The sequence below is a fragment of the Eleutherodactylus coqui genome, chromosome 13 (assembly GCF_035609145.1).
Source record: "Eleutherodactylus coqui strain aEleCoq1 chromosome 13, aEleCoq1.hap1, whole genome shotgun sequence".
Lineage (NCBI taxonomy): Eukaryota > Metazoa > Chordata > Amphibia > Anura > Eleutherodactylidae > Eleutherodactylus > Eleutherodactylus coqui.
The window spans coordinates 65,666,486-65,691,070 of record NC_089849.1 but is presented as its reverse complement, the minus strand read 5'-3'; the positions used below and the strand labels follow the sequence as shown (position 1 = coordinate 65,691,070).

General features: G+C 46.2%; 1 protein-coding gene across 4 annotated transcripts in view; it reads right to left on the bottom strand.

The window, feature by feature from the left end:
* SEPTIN9 (septin 9) overlaps positions 1-24,585 on the bottom strand; it is a 266,768-nt gene that overhangs the window by 114,244 nt on the left and 127,939 nt on the right. The window lies entirely within an intron of this gene.

Genomic DNA, 24,585 nt, shown 5'->3' with positions numbered 1-24,585 from the left:
ATAGGGACTGACTCATAATTAGGAACAGAGGAATCATCTTGCTGGATACATAGGCAAAATTCACGCCAACTTCACCATTAGCCTAGCTTTTAGATTAATAACTCATCTCTATCCATAACACCATCCACTTTGGCTCATATACTTTGTATTTCCAAAAATCACTTGTTTTATGTAGTAATCCTTCCCAGCTGGGTTAGTAGTCTATATACTAGGTTCTAGGAGGTAACTGAGGGATTGAAACAACCCAACACAGAATAACAGTCCATAAAAGACTGCTTTGTAAAATTATACATATGGATATATTTTTAAAACTTTGTATCCAACTCTCGAGCATAGAACAAGCATATGATGAATATAGATGTCCACAGATTTGGTCATGAGCAGTCATTGGATTTGAGCCACATGCAAAGAGACTATTTTGCCAAAGGTGAAACAAAATGTCCATGGAACCATAGTAAAACTCATTGCATTTGTATTGTTCTAACTGGGATAAACACTAATTCACTAGGTAATAGTAACTTGCTTTAAGGGTTTATGTACATTGGTAAAAAGCCAGTATGGCAGCAAATGGAGCCTGTATGGCATCTTTAGTAGCAATGAGTGAACTTTTAAAAAGTTTGGTTCAGTTGGTTTGCAGAACTTTTGCAAAAAGCTTGGTTAAATCCAAATTAGGCCTCGGTCACACGTGCGTTTTTTCCCGCGATTTGCGCATGCGATCCGCGTAGATATAGACCCAATGCTTCGCAATGGGATCGATCTTTTTATGTGGATGTGCGATAAATTATAGGACACAACGATTCGCAGAACGAGCATATCTGCGTTCTGCGCATGGTTGTGTTCTATATATGTGCTCAATGGGGCCCGCGGCAGCAGCGCCGACCCCATTAAGAACATATACTTAAAGATCGTTCTCCCATTGAATTCAATGGAGCTGGATGAAAGCAATGGGCTGTCAGCGAGCGCTGGATGAATTTTCGGGAAGGGCTTAACAATATAAGCCCTTCCCTGAAAACCATTCTAAAATGTGTAAAAATGTAAAAAAAAAGTATACTCACCTTTTTCCTGCAGCCGGAGTTCAGCCGCGTCCGGACGGCAGTTCTCCTGAACTGCTCTGTGTAGTATTCAGCAGGTGGGGATTTAAAATCCCCGCCTGCTGAATGGGCTGCCTCTGATTGGTCACAACCCTCACCAATCAGAGGCAGCTCTCACTCACCCATTCATGAATTCATGAATGGGTGAGTGAGTGCTGCCTCTGATTGGCTGAGCGCAGGGACCAATCAGAGGCAGCTCTCAGCTATTGAATGACAGCTAGCGGGCAGGATAGCGGGCAGTTTCGCCAAAAACGCTGCTAGTTGCAGATTTTTCGGCGAATTGTCAGCCCCGGTCACGCGATTTGCGGATGCGCATCCGTCATGTGATCCGCAAATCACGCGAAAAAATGCCCGTGTGACCGCGGCCTTAGTTTGCACCAAATTAAAAGTTCACCAAAACCTCTAAAACTCGTACATAACACTGTCTAACAGCCATAAAAGCCCTGGGCTTTTATGGCTCTTAGACAGTGTTATACACTGATGTTCAGGACTAGTGTTGAGCAAATCAAACCAGTAGAACCCTGTTTTGGTAGAACTTTGCTAAAAGCTCAGTTCAAGTTCGTGCTGAACTGAACTTTTAGCAGTTTGACCCGAAACAGGGTTCTATTGGTTCGGTTCACTCAACTCTACACTTTAGTATCTAGGCACAGAGCCTTCCTCAGACTTCTTGTGATTGACAACTTTAACTAGAGATAGTTAATGCCGTAGGCAAGTAGTCTCCAACTTGTGGCTCTTCAGCTGTTGCTATACTACAACTCCTAGCATGCAATGAAAGAATGTGACTGCTAGAGCATGGTGGGAGTCCTAGTTTTGTAACAAATAGAGAGCAAGTGATTGGAGACCACTGTCCTAGGAAATATTTCCTATGAATGAAGAAGAGATCTACAACCATAACATGTTGAATTTATGGTGCTGTTGAAGTGTAATAAGTAAACTCTTGTAAGTTCTTGGTTGACAACTCCAGTACTATTTCATTCTCAGGATAAATGGAAAATGTCATATCATTGTAGACTAGTAGTTGAAATTACTTAGGAAAATCTTGTAATAGCGTAGGAGATCTGTTGTTTCTCAAGCCTTAGTTAACTGCAATAAGATTTGATAGTGACCCCAAACTCTTCTCTGATGCCAAATGACCCTTAGTAAAAATGAACTAAAGATCCCATGGGCCATGGACCCAGCTTAATGTTACTTAAATATGTGTTAGATACTTTTTTCCTACTTGGACATTGTTACTTTATGTTACTTGATCCCTTGGATCAACAAGAGGAATGAAACAGGCTGAACTAGATGGACATTGTCTTCATTCAACCTAACACACTATGTTACTATGTATATGTACTTTGGATTACTTATTCTTTGTACATATACCCGTACATAGCCCTTAAAGGGAACTTGTCACCTGCCTAAACCACCATAAACTAACATATAGTCAGGTAGTAACTATTAAAGGTTAATCCATGGATTATTCTGATTGCCATTATGGAGTTTTCCTCCAAATGGGCTACTTGACTTCTGCCTCTTGGGGTTTTTGTCTTCCTCTGGATCAACTATGGGGTGGAAATGGACTGAACTAGATGGATATTGTCTTCATTCAGCCTAACATACTATGTTAGGGGAGGCGACAGGGAGCCGGGTGCTACATTTTGTATACTCACCCGCTTCCTTGTTTCTACAGTGCCCGGCGCTAAAGTCTGTGCGCAGGACAAGAATCTGCCTCATTTCAGAGTTCTGTGCGCATGTTCTCCCAGTGACGGGCATCACACGAATAGGAAGCGGGTGAGTATAACAAATACATCACCTGGCTTCCTGTCAACCTGTGTAACAGTACCAAGCGTTAGTTCATGGTGCTTTAGGCAGGTGACAGGTTCTCTTTAAGAATCAGCTGGTTTCATTCTAGTGAACCAAGGCATCTGCGTACCATGTAGATGGCTACTCATTCATCACCTATGCAAGTTAAATGTATGTTTCACAGTACTCCGGTTTGACAGTGTCACTGCCACAACACATAAGCAGATCTGGGCTGCTATCATGATATCAGCCTGGACCATGTGACTACGGCATTGGCATATGAGTCCTGTCATTTGGCGAAGATAAGTAAATATATATCTGCCTATGTGAGATTTGATTGGTCAGTGTGGAAGTGGTCTCCCCAGCCGGCCAATCAACCATTATAGTAGTGTATATATTAAAGCCCATTTCCTTAATGAGCACTGGTTATTCCTCTTCATGGTCCAGTACATGTTCTCTTGGTGCTATCTCTGACTCAGATAAGTCCCTGGTTTGATACTCAAAATCTGATATTGTACATGTGCTACTTTGGGCTGTTGTGTTTGTTGATATTCACATCTGTCAATTGTAACCCCCTTTGCCATCTGGGATAGTCTAGGTAGCTCCTACGCTCCGGATATGGGCCAGCCTCCTCGCTTTTAGGTGGGGTTTTCCCCATATTAAAATGACAAGGTGAGATTTCCCTTTTACTCCATTGCTTAGTTTCGTTATTTATCATTTTGTTCTGTGAGTTACAACTAGTGTGTATATCCATCCTTTTGGACAACCATTATGTCCGATCCAGACAATGTGTTATTGGGATCCAGTTCGGAGGTAACAACCTAACTGCAACTTTGCCACCTGATCGCTGGGGTTTAAGAAGCTAGATCTGCAATAATAATTAGCTGATTGCCGGAGTAGCTAAAAACGGAAAAAGTGTTGTAATGGCGAGACGACCCCTTCAATATCCACTCCCAGAAGAAGAGTCTATAGCTGGATGGACCTCTAAGGGTGTGTCTTGGTTTACCTCAAGTATTATAACCTCTTCAACAGAAAATGTCTCTCCGCCAGAACTGTGAGAAACAGCAGGGTACGCGCCTTGTGTAGCTAACAATTCATACATAAGCAATTCCATCACTGTTAATTACGGAGGGATTATGGATCGGAGGAAATGTGACTTAACTGCTTTGCTACCAGTAAGCCTGATGCTTGTAGTTGCTGCAAAGTAGTTAAAGAATTACCATTTTCATTTTGTTTCTCTTCTGCTGACAAAGACTAACCACATCCTACGCCCAGATGTAACACTCAGTTCTATACTCCTATTCATTCAACAAAACAGTCAGGAAAGAGTTAAAAGAAAAATCCAACATCAGCAAATTTACTTCCAGGACAAAATAAGGGACACTAGGCCAAATGCAATAAAAAAAATCTGTTGTGTTATAGATTGAGCAGATTCTTGGGGCAGCACGGTGAGTTGTTGGCAAAGTTAGTATGGAACATTGAGAACACATCCTTGGGTCGGGGTTCTCTGGTCAGTCATGAAAAATATATGAGATCCATGTGCTGCATGGAAATTAGTAGATACTGAACAGATTGCAGAATAACACTGGTATTGTACAGTATAGTTCAATTCAAATACTTAACAGGACCACCGTATGGATGGAGGTACTTCTACTGATTAGTGTAATCACACATCAATTAGCTATGCTGTTGATCATGGGTATAGAGCGGTAAAAGGAACATGTGTCAACTCATGTTCATCACCTTGTTCTTGGACCTAGATAAATATTAACCCCCTTGCAATCCAATTTTGGATTTAGGGTTTCCTAGGGGGTTTTCTCTTTCTGACATTATACAATGGCGCCATCTGCTGGCTAGAGCCAGTACTGCAGTATGGGGCATGCTGGAGAGGCCCCCGACAACAGAGTAATATACAGTAAGAATACCCTACCGGATGTCTTCCGACATCAGAGCTGTACAGTCTTCAATCAAAATGTCTTCAGACATCAGACAGTGGATTGGAAAGGGTTAACAGTTTTGAGTGTGGAGCTGCAATGGCAAAAAATGTCCTGCTTAAAATTAAAATGTTAAAGGGTCTTCCAACACATGGAAAAAGCCCTGCATGGATAAAAATATCAAACTATCACACCCTCAGATACCCCACCTTTCAAATCCCCCATTACTTTTGTGCCGGTGGTTGTGAGGACCTTCGCAAGTCTATGTAGACATCATGTCATCCAATAACTGGCCGTAGAGGTGACATCAATATGAAGAACATGTCACCGATGCAACCAGTGATGGGCTGACATGATCGCTTCTCATATGACATATCAGAAAACTGCTTTTATTTCTATCAAAGAAGTTTGATGTAGGGAGTTGGGGTGCCATTATACCTTTGAGCAGGCATGAACCTTCAACAGCGGAAAACTAAGGCCTAATTTACCAGGGCGCCGTAAGGGAGGGATTTCTCTCTGATGTATCCTCACCTCTGTCCATTGAGCTGCTCCACAGCTCTAATTGACAGCTGTAGCAGTTTCCAGGTTGGACGCTTCAAAGGTTAATCAGAGCTGTGGCACAGCTCAAAGCGGAGGGCACATCAGAGAAAGGTCCTATTTAGAGATGAGTGAGCTTTTGAATGGTTCGGTTAAGTTGCGTTGAAATGCAATTTCATCATTGCCCCTAAAATTGGTGGTGGGCTTGTAGGTCATTGGTTAGCACTGTTTCCTTGCAGTGCTGGGATCCTAGGTTTGAATCTGACAACATCTGCATGGAGTTTGTATGTTCTCTCTGTGTTTCATAATAATCACCTTTATTTAGAGCACACTCTATATTCATCTACTAGTATGTTTTTGGAATGTGTGAGGAAACCCACGCAAACACAGGAAGAACATACAAACTCAATGCAGATGTTACCCTTGGTCAGATTAGAACTTAGGACTCCAATGCTGCAAGGCAACAGTGCTAACTGCTGACCACCATCATTCTTCTTCCCCTCCTCTTCCTACTCCCAGGACAAACCACCTAAAGTAGTTTCAGCAAAGCTCAACCCAAAACAGAGTTCGTCTGGTTCGGTTCGCTCCACACTAGTTCTGTTCTCATAGCACTTGTAACACCCCAGTGATCAACGCTTTGTTGTCTTGGCACTGGATATGGTAAAAGCCAGTGCAAAGATATAATGCCATTCTGCATCATTTGCCCTACTTAGCACTGTCGACAGTTTTGTAGAAGCAATCTACTCCAAGACTTCCTCTAATGATAGTTACAGTTTTCTTCTTGTCCCTTTGACCACCTTACCTCTTGATAACATAAACCTAGCTCCATTTTCCAAGACTTCATGAGAATATGAAATACCAAAGACAATACTAAAGAAATCCTGAAAACATGACTTGATTGAAGTACTTGAGGACTGGAGCTGAGAAACACTGTTGTAGATAGATAGTCTGGCCACTTTGATTTACCCACCAGGGCTCATAAGACTCTTTGTTTGAGCTCTTTCCCTGATGACGTATACGAACAGAAGTTTAGTGGCGGGGTAACATGCCTGGCGAAGAAACCTAGGTATTTCAAAAACTTGCACACTCAACCCTTCCAGTTAACCAATAAAAGGTATCACTTTAGCAACACACTTTCCATTGAAGAGAAACTTAAGATGTCCAGGGAACTCTTGAAAGACCACCAGTGAATGCCCCGTGCTAGGGAAAAGAAGTTGCTCAATTTGAAAACCAAACAAATTAGCAACAGGCAAGGAAAATCTGAAACTTAACTGGAAAGATTAACAATTCCTCCAGGATCGTTCTGCTAACCATTGTTAAAAAAAGACTAATTTAAGACAATAAATGTTGGTTGAATGTAATGATGTAATGAATCACTTTGAAGACTTAGCTAGACCCTAAAGCAACGACAAGAATTAAATAGTTGCTTTTTCTTAAAGTGAACCTGTTACATGATAGACTGCAGGGAACCTGTCAGTAGATTTGTGCTGCCTTATCCATGGGCAGTCATTTTGATGGGGTCAACGATTTTGGAGTATGCCACATTTGCGCAAAAAATTACATTATTTTGCATTTTTATCCCTCTTTCTGCAGTTTTTTGGGAAATTAGGCAACAAAAGGGGCGGCCTCCAAAACTGGAGAAATTTACTATGATTTACACCAGAAACTGCAATAAATTATAGCACAAGTCTATGTCATTTCGTAGCTGGAATAGCTGTTGCTCCACCAGAGATGATTCAGACCTTTAAGAGGTGTGTACCTCCTTATAAAATACTACCAAACTGGCATAAGATCACCAGTTTTTCGTAAATTCCATATCAACCCATGCTTGCTAGAAATCAAAAGTTGCATATTTTTTTCGCAAGTCCCATTTGTGCAAAAATGTTGGACTTTTTGTGTCCTACTCATCACTTTTAGAAAAGTATGCAGGACTTAGCAAAAGAGATGGCACCTCATAGGCTCATCGGATTAACTACAAATTATGCCAGAAATTGGCGATAATGATACATTGAATTTAAAACCGCTCGAAGCTGGTGTACATTTCAGTCTGGTGAATAGACTGCCAGACATGCACCACATTTATTATGAGGTATGTAAAGAGAGAAAACACCTAGCCAGAGCACCCCTTTAGGGAAATCCACAGAGGAGAGATGACACACAGAAGTGCCATGCTTCAAAAGACGTGAGGCCAATGACAGATAGGTGCCACCAGCCTAACAAACTGGTTGACCAGAGGTTATGTTAGTGCAAAATGCTGAGATGAAGGGAGGTATAGGAAGAACTGAGGCTTTGGTGCAACCTGTTGGTAGGTGATGACTTAGAAGAGAGTGAAGAAGGTCCCTTCTGGTTAATAAAGTGGAATTTCATTAGCACCATCGGCTTCACTCTCTTCTAAGTCACCACCTAGTAACAGCCTCATTTCTTCTTATACCTCCCTTCACCTCTTAATAAACTTCATGCTGCCCATGGCTACGACAGCATGCCTCTACAGACAGGTTCCCTTTGAAGTCATAAGGGCATCTTTAAGATACCATGAAGCATGCTCTAGTCAAGGACGAAGAGCGGTGCAAACATAGCACTATCCTTGTTCCAGCATGTTAACTCCTCATTAGTATTTATGGCACCATAGAAGATAGCTCAGTTTGGGGTCTACATAAGCGTCAATCATTTGTTGGTTTCATGGCATCTAAAAGATGCCTTTATAGTTACAATGCCCCATGTGATGACAACTCAACCTTTGAAATGTTGATCTTGCAGATCAACCATTATAATGAGGAACATAAATAGAAGAAGTTAAGACATACCAAGACATTTTTAATTATCTCTCCATCAGATCTTCATATCTGGACATCTTTAATCGATTTACACTTCAGAAGACTCTACTATGCTTGAAAGAACAGCCAATTGAAATACTCACGCTGCATTGAAAAGAATCTAAATGTATTACTTGCAAGCAAGCATCAAAACTAAAGCAGAAAGAACAGTTCATACCTTATTTGAAGTACATGATCTGGAAAGTATGTGGAAAAATCAATAACAATGTTACGATGATACCGCATGATGTAATCTACCAAAATGAAAGAGGCAATCGATTTATTAACCACTGCACAGAGAGATAAGCCTGACATGTCACAATGGTCAGTCTGTTGTTTCTCAAACATCTGCTCTAGACTGCTACCTTTCTGGATTCAGCTGGTTTTCACAGATTTCAGGTCTCCTGTTCAGTTTCAGGGTGTTATGTTTGCTAAACTACGATGTCCTCCACGAACGTTACTAACACGTCAAATCATGATGCAATAATGTCCATAATGGGTAAAGGTAAAGTCCCCTGGTGCAAGCGCAGAGTCATGAATAGGGTGACGTCACATCGTAATGCTTTCTTGGCTGACTGTTCTTGTGGGGTGCTTTGCTATTGCCTTCCCCAGTCATCTTTTACCACTAGCAAGCTGGGTCCTTATTTTACCGACCTCGGAAGGATGGAAGGTTGAGTCAACCTTGAGCCGTATCCTTAAGGTAGTGAGCAAGAGCTTGGGACTGTATCTTTACTGCCCTAACACTCTGCACTACACAGGGCTTATTGTATCCATAATGATGAACATCTAAAAGTATAACATCACCAAAACCCCCCCAAAAAACGGATACACCAAAAGACAGAATGCGAATGCTATACTGCTGTACTTAACCAACATTGGCTTGGAGGACCTGCCTAAGAGCAAAATAATCATCCTGAAAGGGACAGCCCTATGTCTCATACCTAAAGAACCTAGCCTATCTCTAGATGGAAGATAGGCAAGGATGTACAGCAGATGGAAATGCCAGCAGGGCTGGGAAAAGGCACATAACAGAAAGGAGTCCACCGCCACATCAAACACAGCAAACAAGACATGGTTCAGGCATCTGCACACCAAGAGATGGATAGGATTCAGATAGGACTTACACCTAAGAACTAGACATACAGCCACCATTGGATGGGTGTACCAAAAAAGTTAAGAGGTAGGGCCCTTTTTCACACAAATGCTAGACAGGTCATCCAGCAAAGAATGTTTCTGGGCTTTTACACAAGAACAATCATCATTCAGTGAATGGAGGCGGAGTGGACTGAGGATTGTTCCGGCCAACCGCTTTCATTCACAACAAACAGGCAGTCATTCATAAATTAATGACTGCCTGTTTACATGGGCTGGTCATCATTCAGTTTTAATGCATGTATAAACTAAACAATGAGAAAAAATTATTGTTCATCGTTCAGTCGGTGTATGCATTTATACTGAATGATAAAAGTTCAGATTCTTGCTGGATCGTGGGAAACCGAAAGATTATCTGCCTGTGTTAAAGGGCCCTCAGACCAAACATGGATAGCACCAGAGAAAGGTCTATATAATATGCATGCACACAGGTGAGTAACTAGCCCACATGTGAGGGCGGGACCGAAATATATACACATAAGTTATGGCTGATTGGCCAGCTAGGGGAAACACCTCCAAGTCAGCCAATCAATCCACACACCACAGGAGACACTGAAGCAGAGAAGAGAAGATGGGAACATTACACACTGAGGTATTCCCAACAGACAATTCTCAAGAGAACATCGGCAATGACAGGATACACCGAAGGTTTTCCAACAGATATCTCCATTGGGAACCTCTGCAATGACAGGGGACTCAGAGGGATTTCCGATAGATGACATCTAAAGAACCTATTGCAGTGAGAGGAAAGAGGCATTCAACAGCGCCCAAGGCGTGGTCATCTTGAACAAATTGACATAGATATGCCACCTCGTTCCACTCCCTGACTGAGGCTGGCATGCTGCAACACCAGACTTTTAAAAATGGACGTACTCAGGTGGGAGGGGGATCGGAAGGGCAGGCTATAGCCATTGTGGAGGCTCCTCTGCTATATTGCTTTATATAAGACATCAGTATTACAAATCGTACATGGTAGAAAGGGAACCTGTTGCAGATTTTATACTAAAGCCCAGAAACTTCAAGCTGTGCAGATACTTAAACAACAATAGACGCAATGCACACACTTGAATCTATGTAACCAGAGTACAGATGAGGTCATGGCATCTTTAATAACTATCCAATTATAGCTAATGGACGACTCTATGATCCAGCGCTCTCTTTAGAGACCATTAAACTTTTACTGTAGCTTTGATGTTTTGACAATTTTCTATTAATTATACTTTGAGATAGTACTGAATGCTGTTGACCTGAGAAGAGCTGTTATAATAGAAAATAGGGATAGTAATTGTGGGCTCTGATGGGTAATAAGAGTCTCTATTGTACATTTGGGTCTGATGAAGATCTACATATCAGTAATTTAGATTGCTGAAAAGGTAGACCACACTGCAGTTGTGGTGTAGTGAAGGCAGGAGATATGGCAGAACTTTGTAGTCCTTACTTCAAGCATTAGTTCCAAAAATTGGTGCCAGAAGTAGTGGTAGCTTGATGGTGGGCAGAATTCTGTAGAGTTGTTGAATGAATATATATATAGGCTGTTGGCAATGGAAGAGGGGGCAAGGGTGAGTTGGTTGTATATATAGGATGAAGTTGGAAGTTTGGGGTTCTGTAATGTTGTGGCTAATTGTGGGATGAACAATGCACAAGTTAGAGAAATGGAGAGGTAGTATTTAGGAAATTAGGACTAAGGATTTTCTTTCCAGAAGCAATTACCAGCTAGTCACTGGTTATGTGGTAAATTCTAGATCGGTGGTGGTCTGATTGCGGGGAGCCTGATCCCTCAGTCTTGTGGTTAGTAGGAGTTTGAATGCAGCAGTCTTCAAGCATGTACCCTGCTGCCCCCATTCAAAATCGATGGCACCGACAAACATAGCAGAGTGGTGTTCCAGCTACAGGGAATGGAGAGGTCCCCCATTCTGCCAACTGGTGGGAGTCCCAGCATTTGGACCCCCACCAACTTAGCATTTGTACCTGTCTAATGGATAGGTGATAATTACTTTTGGAAAATCAAGGGGACCATGCACATTGGATGCATTTTGGCAGGATTAGCCAACTAATTAATTGGTATGGGAATGTCCCAAATTTCTCCCCAATGGCAAATATTAGGAAAGGAAAAAAATCTGTGAGGTTGAATTTCTATATGCCCCTTCCTTTGTTCCCACGGGAATAGATAAGATGCTGCCAGAGGTGTCGAGCAATGGCTCGTTCTTCTCTCCTCATGAGAAAACATGGTGGTTTACGGTGGAGTTGGGAGGAATAGCTGATGGCTGAACGAGCATTCGGCTCACAGCTATCGTACCAGTATAGCTACCTTTAGTGGTGACAATTTCATTAATTTGCATATAAAGCAGATCATTTGAAATACTGGAAGATTTTGTTAGTTTATTATGTAGAGTGGCCCAAGGGTCAAGAATCCAATTTTCCCCCCATTAACTGTTCTCTAACGGGGGAAAATTGGATTCTTAACAAATTGAGCATGTATGTACACAGACGAATTCTAGGACAGCTGTGGGAATGAAACAGATGCTGGAATTAAGTGTATTAAGGCTTAAAAATACAAATATGTTTCTTGGCATATGTTGATGGCTTGCTGTTTGTTTCTTTTCATTTGCAGGAGATGAAGTGTAATTTATAAGTGTGTTATATGAACCCAAAAAGTTTTTCCATTTTAACTTTTTTTAATTGCAGCAAAACATGCTGGTGTCATTACATCCACACCCTTTGATGATCCAATTTCTTCTGTGATAATTCAGAACCATAATTTGAAGGTTTTGGGCTCCAGTGCCATTTATAATACAGTAGTCCCACAACAAACGATATTAATTAGTTCCGGGAAGACTACTGTATGCTGCAAATAATGCATATTAAAACCATAACTCTATGGAAAACTGGTAATTAGTTCTGAAGCCTCCAACATATCAACCAAAAGTAATGAAAATGAAAGAAAACAAAGCTGATAACGAATACAGATAAAAAATGTTCTTACATATAAAAAAAGAAGGAGCTGCTGGAAGGTGTAAATCACTTTCTATGATCTGGACAGAAGCGTCTTCAAGATCCGGTACATAACACAGACTGTTACAGAAAAATAACCTGGAGCCGCCTCACCTGGTGCCAAAGGAGCAATTCATCCTGGCAGGGGCGTAACTAAAGGCTCATGGGCCCGAGTGCAAAAGTTTATCTTGGGACCCCCAACTTCTCTTAACCCCTTTACGCAAAGGTGTAACTTTAAGCTCCTGGGCCCCAATGCAAAACCTGTAACAGGGCTCCCAACTATAATGCTTTATACATAGTACTGGGCTCCCTATATGAAGAAGAGAGGCCTTATGGGCCCCCTAAGGCTCTTGGGCCTGGGTGCAACCGCATCCCCTATAGTTACACCAGTGCATCCTAGCACAGATAAAGAGCAGTAAAGACCATGTTGTACTGCACTATACTGTATAGAGGTGCTACTAGACAACCAATCACTGCAGACACTTCAATATTTCAAGTGTTTTACCTGTGAAATGCCCATGTGGATTGGCTGGATCTTCCAGCATGATGTACTGCCTTCAGATTCATTCTGTCAGTGACATTGTATATTGAGTCTGGTTTTAAGTTACAATGGTCAGAGATAGTGATGAGCGAGCATACTCGCTAAGGGCAATTGCTCGAGCGAGCATTGCCCTTAGCGAGTACCTGCCCGCTCGAGAGAAAAGGTTTGGCTGCCGGGAGCGGGCAGGAAGCGGCGGGGGAGAGGGGGAGGAACGGAGGGGAGATCTCTCTCTCCCCCCCCCCCCGCTCCCCCTGCTCACTGCCGAAACTCACCTGTCACCCGCGCCGGCAGCCGAACCTTTTCTCTTGAGCGGACATGTACTTGCTAAGGGCAATGCTCGCTCGAGCAATCGCCCTTAGCGAGTATGCTCGCTCATCTCTAGTCAGAGAAAGACCCTTGTGTGGTGGCAATATGTATCCTTAGGTCCTTGTAATTCGGAGGACTATTTTACTGGTGTCTTCTTATGTGGCAGAAAGCCCTTTGAATCCCCTCAACCCCTATAACTATGCCTCTGCCCCTATTAGAATCCATGCTTGGCTTGCTGCTTTTTGATATGCAAACCCCATAATACATTTGTTAAAACTGTGCCCTCAGAAGCCCCTAGTCTGTTTACTATGCAACTGCAAATGTATATACATGGCGAATTTTTGGCATTCGTGTCAATCCCACAATAATAAAAACCCTTATCAGTAACCAGATGCTGCTCGGTCTTCCTATGATAACTGTACAATAAGGGTGGGGAGACGTGGGAGGTATCCTGTCACTTCCCCCTTCCAACTTTTCAATGGATAGGAACACAGAGGGACAATTGTGCTTTAATATGTACTCAGCAATACAACACTACCATAAAACTTGAATTTCTCATCAAGTCTCTGTTATAGTCTGCCAGTAATTTCCACTATCACTACTTTTACATCATTGCTATGTTCTTGCTTTATATATAAACTACTTTGTATCGCAAGTTATGAATCTAGCTTTCAAAAGTTTGTGCCTGAAGCCTGCACATATAATTGACCCAGTCTGCACCTGGGATTACTCAGGACTAGAGATGAGCGAGCACCAAAATGCTCGGGTGCTCGTTACTCGGGACGAAATTTTCGCGATGCTCGAGGGTTCGTTTCGAGTAACGAACCCCATTGAAGTCAATGGGCGACCCGAGCATTTTTGTATATTGCCGATGCTCGCTAAGGTTTCCATTTGTGAAAATCTGGGCAATTCAAGAAAGTGATGGGAACGACACAGCAACGGATAGGGCAGGCGAGGGGCTACATGTTGGGCTGCATCTCAAGTTCCCAGGTCCCACTATTAAGCCACAATAGCGGCAAGAGTGCCCCCCCCCCCAACAATTTTTACTTCTGAAAAGCCCTAATTAGCAATGCATACCTTAGTTAAACACCACACTACCTCCAACAAAGCACAATCACTGCCTGCATGACACTCCACTGCCACTTCTCCTGGGTTACATGCTGCCCAACCCCCCGCACGACCCAGTGTCCCTGCACACACCAAAGTGTCCCTGCACAGCCTTCAGCTGCCCTCATGCCACACCACCCTCATGTCTATTTATAAGTGCGTCTGCCATGAGGAGGAACCGCAGGCACACACTGCAGAGGGTTGGCACGGCTAGGCAGCGACCCTCTTTAAAAGGGGCAGGGTGATAGTCCACAATGCTGTACAGAAGCAATGAGAAATATAATCCTGTGCCACCGCCATCAGGAGCTGCACACGTGGACATAGCAATGGGGAACCTATGTGCCACACACTATTCATTCTGTCAAGGTGTCTGCATGCCCCAGTCAGACCGCGTTTTTTTTATAAATAGTCACAGGCAGGTACAACTCCGCAATGGGAATTCCGTGTGCACCCACAGCATGGGTGGCTCCGTGGAACCCACCGGCTGTACATAAATGTATCCCATTGCAGTGCCCTGGACAGCAGAGCTAACGTCAGATTAAATGCAGGTGGGCTTCGGCCCACACTGCATGCCCCAACCTGACCGGGGTTTTTAATTCATAGACACAGGCAGGTACAACTCCCTATTGTGAAGTCCCTGTGGACCGACAGCATGGGTGGCTCCCTGGAACCCACCGACGGTACATAAATATATCCCATTGCAGTGCCCAGCACAGCTGAGGTAATGTCATGTTTAATGCAGGTGGGCTTCGGCCCACACTGCATGCCCCAGTCAGACTGGGGTTCTTTAGAAGTGGACACATGCAGTTACAACTCCGTGTGAACCGACAGCATGGGTGGGTGCCAGGAAGCCACCGGCAGTACATAAATATATCCCATTGCATTGCCCATCACAGCTGAGTTAATGTCATGTTTAATGCAGGTGGGCTTCGGCCCACACTGCATGCCCCAGTCAGACTGGGGTTCTTTAGAAGTGGACACATGCAGTTACAACTCCGTGTGCACCCACAGCATGGGTGGCTCCCTGGAACCCACCGATGGTACATAAATATATCCCATTGCAGTGCCAATCACAGCTGAGGTAATGTCATGTTTAATGCAGGTGGGCTTCGGCCCACACTGCATGCCCCAGTCAGACTGGGGTTCTTTAGAAGTGGACACATGCAGTTACAACTCCGTGTGGACCGACAGCATGGGTGGGTGCCAGGAACCCACCGGCGGTACATAAATACATCCCATTGCAGTGCCCAGCACAGCTGAGGTAACGTCAGCTTTAATGCAGGTGGGCAAAAAATTAATTGGATTACACTGTAGGCGAGGGCCCAAAAAAATTGGTGTACCAACAGTACTAATGTACGTCAGAAAAATTGCCCATGCCCAACCAAGAGGGCTGGTGAAACCCATTAATCGCTTTGGTTAATGTGGCTTAATTTGTAACTAGCCCTGGAGGCAGCCCAGTTAAAATTAAAATTGGTTCAGGTGCAAGTTTCAACGCTTTAATGAGCATTGAAACGTATAAAAATTGTTTACAAAAATTATATGACTGAGCCTTGTGGGCCTAAGAAAAATTGCCCGTTTGGCATGATTACGTCAGGTTTCAGGAGGAGGAGCAGGAGGAGGAGGATGAATATTATACACAGATTGATGAAGCTAAAAGGTCCATGTTTTTGATGGTGATAGAGAGCAATGCTTCCATTCGCGGGTGCAGCCTACGTATTGTTTAGGTATCGCTGCTGTCCGCTGGTGGAGAAGAGAAGTCTGGGGAAATCCAGGCTTTGTTCATCTTGATGAGTGTAAGCCTGTCGGCACTGTCGGTTGACAGGCGGGTACGCTTATCTGTGATGATTCCCCCAGCCGCACTAAACACCCTCTCTGACAAGACGCTAGCCGCAGGACAAGCAAGCACCTCCAGGGCATACAGCGCGAGTTCAGGCCACGTGTCCAGCTTCGACACCCAGTAGTTGTAGGGGGCAGAGGCGTCAGGGAGGACGGTCGTGCAATCGACTACGTACTCCCTCACCATCCTTTTACAGTGCTCCCGCCGACTCAGCCTTGACTGGGGAGCGGTGACACAGTCTTGCTGGGGAGCCATAAAGCTGTCAAAGGCCTTAGAGAGTGTTCCCCTGCCTGTGCTGTACATGCTGCCTGATCTCCGCGCCTCCCCTGCTACCTGGCCCTCGGAACTGCGGCTTCGGCCGCTAGCGCTGTCGTATGGGAATTTTACCATCAGTTTGTCCGCCAGGGTCCTGTGGTATAGCATCACTCTCGAACCCCTTTCCTCTTCAGGTATGAGAGTGGAAAGGTTCTCCTTATACCGTGGGTCGAGCAGTGTGTACACCCAGTAATCCGTAGTGGCCAGAATGCGTGTAACACGAGGGTCATGAGAAAGGCATCCTAACATGAAGTCAGCCATGTGTGCCAGGGTACCTGTACGCAACACATGGCTGTCCTCACTAGGTAGATCACTTTCAGGATCCTCCTCCTCCTCCTCAGGCCATACACGCTGAATGGATGATAGGCAAGCAGTATGGGTACCCTCAGCTGTGGGCCAAGCTGTCTCTTCCCTCTCCTCCTCATCCTCCTCCCCCTCCTCCTCCTCCTCCTCAACGCGCTGAGATATAGACAGGAGGGTGCTCTGACTATCCAGCGACATACTGTCTTCCCCCGCCTCTGTTTCCGAGCGCAAAGCGTCTGCCTTTATGCTTTGCAGGGAACTTCTCAAGAGGCATAGCAGAGGAATGGTGATGCTAATGATTGCAGCATCGCCGCTCACCATCTGGGTAGACTCCTCAAAGTTTCCAAGGACCTGGCAGATGTCTGCCAACCAGGCCCACTCTTCTGTAAAGAATTGAGGAGGCTGACTCCCACTGCGCCGCCCATGTTGGAGTTGGTATTCCACTATAGCTCTATGCTGCTCATAGAGCCTGGCCAACATGTGGAGCATAGAGTTCCACCGTGTGGGCACGTCGCACAGCAGTCGGTGCACTGGCAGATGAAACCAATGTTGCAGGGTGCGCAGGGTGGCAGCGTCCGTGTGGGACTTGTGGAAATGTGCGCAGAGCCGGCGCACCTTTCCGAGCAGGTCTGACAAGCATGGGTAGCTTTTCAGAAAGCGCTGAACCACCAAATTAAAGACGTGGGTCAGGCATGGCACGTGCGTGAGGCTGCCGAGCTGCAGAGCCGCCACCAGGTTACGGCCGTTGTCACACGCGACCATGCCCGGTTGGAGGCTCAGCGGCGCAAGCCAGCGGTCGGTCTGCTCTGTCAGACCCTGCAGCAGTTCGTGGGCCGTGTGCCTCTTCTCTCCTAAGCTGAGTAGTTTCAGCACGGCCTGCTGACGCTTGCCCACCGCTGTGCAGCGGTGCCGCGCGACACCGACTGCTGGCGACGTGCTGCTGCTGACACATCTTGATTGCGAGACAGAGGTTGCGTAGGAGGAGGAGGAGGAGGAGGGTGGTTTAGTGGAGGAAGCATACACCGCCGCAGATACCACCACCAAGCTGGGGCCCGCAATTCTGGGGGTGGGTAGGACGTGAGCGGTCCCAGGCTCTGACTCTGTCCCAGCCTCCACTAAATTTACCCAATGTGCCGTCAGGGAGATATAGTGGCCCTGCCCGCCTGTGCTTGTCCACGTGTCCATTGTTAAGTGGACCTTGGCAGTAACCGCGTTGGTGAGGGCGCGTACAATGTTGCGGGAGACGTGGTCGTGCAGGGCTGGGATGGCACATCGGGAAAAGTAGTGGCAACTGGGAACTGAGTAGCGCGGGGCCGCCGCCGCCATCATACCTTTGAAAACCTCAGTTTCCACAACCCTATACGGCAGCATCTCCAGGCTGATAAATTTGGCTATGTGCACGTTTAACGCTTGAGCGTGCGGGTGCGTGGCGGCGTACTTGAGCTTGCGCTCCAACACTTGCGCTAGCGACGGCTGGACGGTGCGCTGAGAGACATTGGTGGATGGGGCCGAGGACAGCGGAGGTGAGGGTGTGGGTGCAGGCCAGGAGACGGTAGTGCCTGTGTCCTGAGAGGGGGGTTGGATCTCAGTGGCAGGTTGGGGCACAGGGGGGGAGGCAGCATTGCAAACCGGAGGTGGTGAACGGCCTTCGTCCCACCTTGTGGGGTGCTTGGCCATCATATGTCTGCGCATGCTGGTGGTGGTGAGGCTGGTGGTGGTGGCTCCCCGGCTGATCTTGGCGCGACAAAGGTTGCACACCACTGTTCGTCGGTCGTCTGCACTCTCAGTGAAAAACTGCCAGACCTTTGAGCACCTCGGCCTCTGCAGGGTGGCATGGCGCGAGGGGGCGCTTTGGGAAACAGTTGGTGGATTATTCGGTCTGGCCCTGCCTCTACCCCTGGCCACCGCACTGCCTCTTCCAACCTGCCCTGCTGCTGCACTTGCCTCCCCGTCTGAAGACCTGTCCTCAGTAGGCGTAGCAAACCAGGTGGGGTCAGTCACCTCATCGTCCTGCTGCTCTTCCTCCGAATCCTCTGTGCGCTCCTCCCTCGGACTTACTCCAATTACTACTACCTGAGTGATAGACAACTGTGTCTCATCGTCATCGTCTTCCTCACCCACTGAAAGCTCTTGAGACAGTTGCCGGAAGTCCCCAGCCTCATCCCCCGGACCCCGGGAACTTTCCAAAGGTTGGGCATCGGTCACGACAAACTCCTCCGGTGGGAGAGGAACCATTGCTGGCCATTCTTGGCAGGGGCCCGGGAACAGTTCCTGGGAGTCTGCCTGCTCCTCAGAATGTGTCATTGTAATGGAGTGAGGAGGCTGGGAGGAAGGAGGAGCAGCAGCCAGAGGATTCAGAGTTGCAGCAGTGGACGGCACAGAATTCTGGGTGGTCGATAGATTGCTGGATGCACTTTCTGCTATCCACGACAGGACCTGCTCACACTGCTCATTTTCTAATAAAGGTCTACCGCGTGGACCCATTAATTGTGAGATGAATGTGGGGACGCCAGAAACGTGCCTCTCTCCTAATCCTGCAGCAGTCGGCTGCGATACACCTGGATCAGGAACTCGGCCTGTGCCCACACCCTGACTTGGGCCTCCGCCTCCTCGCCCGTGTCCACGTCCTCTAGGCCTTCCCCTACCCCTCAGCATGCTGTATTACCAGTAGTGCAGAAACAGAACGCACAGCAGAGCCAGGAAACAATTTTGCGCACGCCTGTAGTGAGACGTATGTGCGTATGACTGAGCTAGTGGAATTCACAGCGCGGAAGCAGTCAAGTGGCCAAAGGCCAGTAGTAGGCCTTAAGTATTTTGCTTCTATTTTTTTAAAATGCTGAGCAGATACAGCAGACAGATACTGTAGGCAGCGTATAATATTATGTATACTGTTTCCCTCTGGCGGGATGACAGCGGTGATGTAACGGAGACAGCAGTGCCAGGAAACAATTTTGCGCAAGCCTGCTGAAACGCTTAGCTGCGTATTATTTAGGACTACTACCCCCAGCAGACAGATACTGTAGGCAGCGTATAATATTATGTATACTGTTTCCCTCTGGCGGGATGACGGCGGTGATGTAACGGAGACAGCAGAGCCAGGAAACAATTTTGTGCAAGCCTGCTGAAACGCTTAGCTGCGTATTAATTAGGACTACTACCCCCAGCAGACAGATACTGTAGGCAGTGTATAATATTATGTATACTGTTTCCCTCTGCCGGGATGACGGCGGTGATGTAACGGAGACAGCAGAGCCAGGAAGAAATTTTGCGCAAGCCTGCTGTAACGCTTAGCTGCGTATTAATTAGGACTACTACCCCCAGCAGACAGATACTGTAGGCAGCGTATAATATTATGTATACTGTTTCCCTCTGGCGGGATGACGGCGGTGATGTAACGGAGACAGCAGAGCCAGGAAACAATTTTGCGTAAGCCTGCTGAAACGCTTAGCTGCGTATTAATTAGGACTACTACCCCCAGCAGACAGATACTGTAGGCAGCGTATAATATTATGTATACTGTTTCCCTCTGGCGGGATGACGGCGGTGATGTAACAGAGACAGCAGAGCCAGGAAACAATTTTGCGCAAGCCTGCTGTAACGCTTAGCTGCGTATTAATTAGGACTACTACCCCCAGCAGACAGATACTGTAGGGGCAGCGTATAATATTATGTATACTGTTTCCCTCTGCCGGGATGACGGCGGTGATGTAACGGAGACAGCAGAGCCAGGAAACAATTTTGCGCAAGCCTGCTGTAACGCTTAGCTGCGTATTAATTAGGACTACTACCCCCAGCAGACACACAGTAAACTGAAGACGGTCACAGGCAGCCCAAATATAGCATTTTTCCCCAATTTTTTTGAAAAAGCCCACTGCCTATATAGCCTGTATATCTCTTTCCCTGCCTCACCAGTACTGGCCCTATACTCTGTACAATGACTGCAGACTGAGGACGCAATGCTCTGCACGCCCGATATACAAAAAAAAAAATTGTGCAACACTGCTAAAAGCAGCCTCAACAGTACTGCACACGGTCAGATGTGGCCCTTAGAAGGACCGTTGGGGTTCTTGAAGCCTAAAATCAATCCTAACACTCTCCCTATAGCAGCTCCGGCATCAGCAGCACTTTCCCTGATCTCAGTCAGAATGCATCTGTGGCGAGCCGCGGGAGGGGCCGATTTATATACTCGGGTGACACCTGATCTCGTCAGCCACTCACTGCAGGGGGTGGTATAGGGCTTGAATGTCGCAGGGGGAAGTTGTAATGCCTTCCCTGTCTTTCTATTGGCCAAAAAAACGCGCTAACGTCTCAGAGATGAAAGTGAAAGTAACTCGAACATCGCGTGGTGCTCGCCTCTAGTAACGAGCATCTCGAACACGCTAATACTCGAACGAGTATCAAGCTCGGACGAGTACATTCACTCATCTCCACTCAGGACTCTTCTGCTTTCACTACCTGTTCAATGTCCCCTAAATGGGCTCTCCAACTTTGGTGAAACTTTCCAAAACTCATTAACATACTTTATGGGCTACAATAATTGTTCTTTGTAGGTATCAAGAATGGTTACTGGCATCATAGTTTTATTTTTAGATTCCAAGATGAAGGTTGGGTGTTGCGGGTAAACCATCAGTCCAACTGCATCACTTCCCTCTTGTTATACCCAAAATTCTAAATGCTGCCACAACTAAGCAGCTGCAAGGTATGAGATATACTGATTACACAGGACGCATCTTTAGGTGTAATCTACGCAACCTTTCACACTGGACGGAATTGTCTGTCTGCTGTCTCTAACACAATGTCCTCCTTTTTTCTCAAAGTTAACATCTCAAAAACTGACCTCCTTGTCTTTCCGCCCTCATCCATCCGACCTCCACCAAACATCTCCATATCAGTGTCTGGAACCACCATAACCCCCAGACAGCACGCCCGCTGCCTTGGGGTCACACTGGACTCTGACCTCTCCTTTACCCCTCACATCGAATCCCTGGCCCGAACCTGCCACCTACACCTCAGGAACATTGCTCAAATCCAGCCGTTCCTCATCATGGACACGCTAAAGACACTCGTTGTCGCCCTCATCCACTCCCGACTTGACTACTGCAACTTGCTGTTCATTGCCCTTCCCCGCGCCAGACTCTCCCCTCTCCAATCCATATTTAATGCGGCAGATAGGCTAATTGTTCTATCTTATCCTCTGCACTGTGCCAGTCATTGTATTGGCTGCTCATCCGCTGCAGAACTAGATTTAAACTCCTCATCCACAAAGCTCTCCATGGAGCTGCACCACCGTACATCAGTTCCCTCCTGTCCGTACATCACCCAGCCCGCACACTCTCATCTGCTAACACACTCAGACTAAACACCCCTCTAATACGGACCTCACATGCTCGCCTATAGGGCTTCAACAAAGCAGCACTGATCCTCTGGAACGCTCTACCCTAAGGCATCCAGACAGTTCTCAATGCACAAAACTTCACATGCGCCTCAAAAACGCACCTCTTCAGGGAAGCATACCAAATCCCCTGAACTATTCCCCCTGCCCCTCCCTATGGCTGCCCACACCTTCCACCCTGCCTATAGCATACGACCTCTACCCCTGCATCTCCTTACCGCCTCCACCCAGTTTGCTTTCTAATAACTGATTTCCACATGTAATTCCTGTACTGCCTGTGTTCCCCCAGTGTCTTATCCCCCCCCCCTTGTACCTTCTGTATCACCCCCACCCCGTTTGTTTCAAACTGATTGTATATCACATGTAATTGCTGTATTGTCTGTGTTCTTCCGTGCTTAAAAGCGCTGTAGAATAAGTTGGCGCTATACAAATAAAGATTATCATTATTATGTTAGCAATCTACAACAGCAATTCCACAACTGCTGTGGTTTTTAAGAAAGGATGAGTGGATTTTAGCAAATCCAGAATTCAAATCCCATAGAGATAACATTGTGGTGTATAAACGCCCAAGCAGACTAATTCTATCCTGTGTGAAAGGTCCCTAAGGAGTTTTAACATCAAAACTGTGTTTATGAGAATATAACTAGCTGTGCGCCTATTTGGGTGTCTGCCTGGGGGTTGGCATTCTGGGACCAGCATATTGGACCTCATAGTCCCAGTCAGGCTACACTGGATAACACCCTCCAGGTTTGTCAGGGTATATCACCTTGGTCACCCTTCGTAATGGTTTAATAAACCTTTTTCCCAACTTGCAGGTCATATATAGCATAGGGCATGTCTGGACGAGCCATTGCTAGTTTGTTATCAAATCGGTCCTGCTGAAGATAAAAGTCTGAAATGAACCCATATCCTCACTAAGAATCCCACTTCATCACCGTCGCAAAGCTTCTCATTTGGTGGTGATCAGTCCCCAAAAAAGTGTCCAACCTCTGTTGTTCCTCCTGTTCAAACCTCGCTCGTTTAGAGCTGAGTGCCTCACCACCACCTCCTCATACCACATCAGAGGCTTGTTTTGGGATGGTGCTACATAAAGGTTGGAGGAGGTCAAATGCTCGGACTCTAGTCTGGACGTTGGACCATATCTCCATGGCAATGTCCTGTTGGGCCCCTGTCTCCACCCTGATGATCATTTTTGTGATGCCAAGTTGCAAGAGCTAGCCTGGGGAAGGGTCCAGCTCACCAGATTCGGGATCAGAGTGCAAATGGTATAGTCTTTGGGGGGACAAGGGCCTACTTGCAGCATTGTCACAGAGGTCCTTCGGCGGGAACTTCAGCTCCACGTCATCTGCCCAGGTCTGGCTCTGCTGCACTGGAGACACACTCGCTTGCCAGCCTGCTATCCGTAACTACTGACCAGTCACATTCCGGTTCTCATGCTTGGCACCAGGCACACGGGAACGAGTGGAGCCCATGTCTATAGTTGCAGTTGAACAGGAACCAGTTTATTGAATGATGGAGGCTTGATTTCTTCCTGAGTGTTGAGGAACAGTTCGTGTTCTTCTCTAGATGCTTCCCCATCTCTTTCTCTTACTGCTATCTCTTACTACTACACACTGAGGCTCCAGACTTTCCCTACTCTCAGCTACTATCACAGGGCTGGCATCACCCTCTATTTATAACACATGGGGAAAAATGGGGTGTTGCACCAGGCGTGAGTTACTCTGACCAGCATTCAGGGGGGAACAGACTTCAACAATATGTGTTACAAAACCCAGTAATAGCAGATCCTTAATAATTAGGGATGAGCGAGCGTACTCGGAAAAGCACTACTCGCTCGAGTAATTTGCTTTATCCGAGTATCGCTGTGCTCGTCCCTGAAGATTCGGGTGCCGGCACGGAGCGGAGAGCTGCAGGGGAGAGCGGGGAGGAACGGAGGGGAGATCTTTCTCTCCCTCTCTCCCGCCCGCTCTGCCCTGCTCCCCGCTGCGACTCACCTGTCAGCCGCAGCGGCACCCGAATCTTCAGACCCGAGCACAGCGATACTCGGATAAAGCACATTACTCAAGAGAGTAGTGCTTTTCCGAGTACGCTCGCTCATCTCTAGTAAGAATCATTATCATCAAACAAAACCCTCTTACTATGGCAAAACCAAACTAAAAGTTCCTAACTGACTGGTTGAGCTATCAGTCATGTCACCCAGCCCAGCAGCTAAGTAACAGAAAAGATGATTAAGCCTTGAATGCCAAGGCTGAGGGAAATGTGCATGCGCCAGCAAGAGCATCACTTCCCACACTAAACCAGAAGTGATGACACAGTTGACACTGTAACAGTAATAGTCAATTATTGATGGTAAATGCTGATCAAGTCATGGATACAAGTGAACAATTAAGTCATCCAAGTACCACACTGACCCGCTTGCATGTACCGCTGGTCCACTCTTAATTTAATTATACATGCATAATCAGATGAACACTGGAC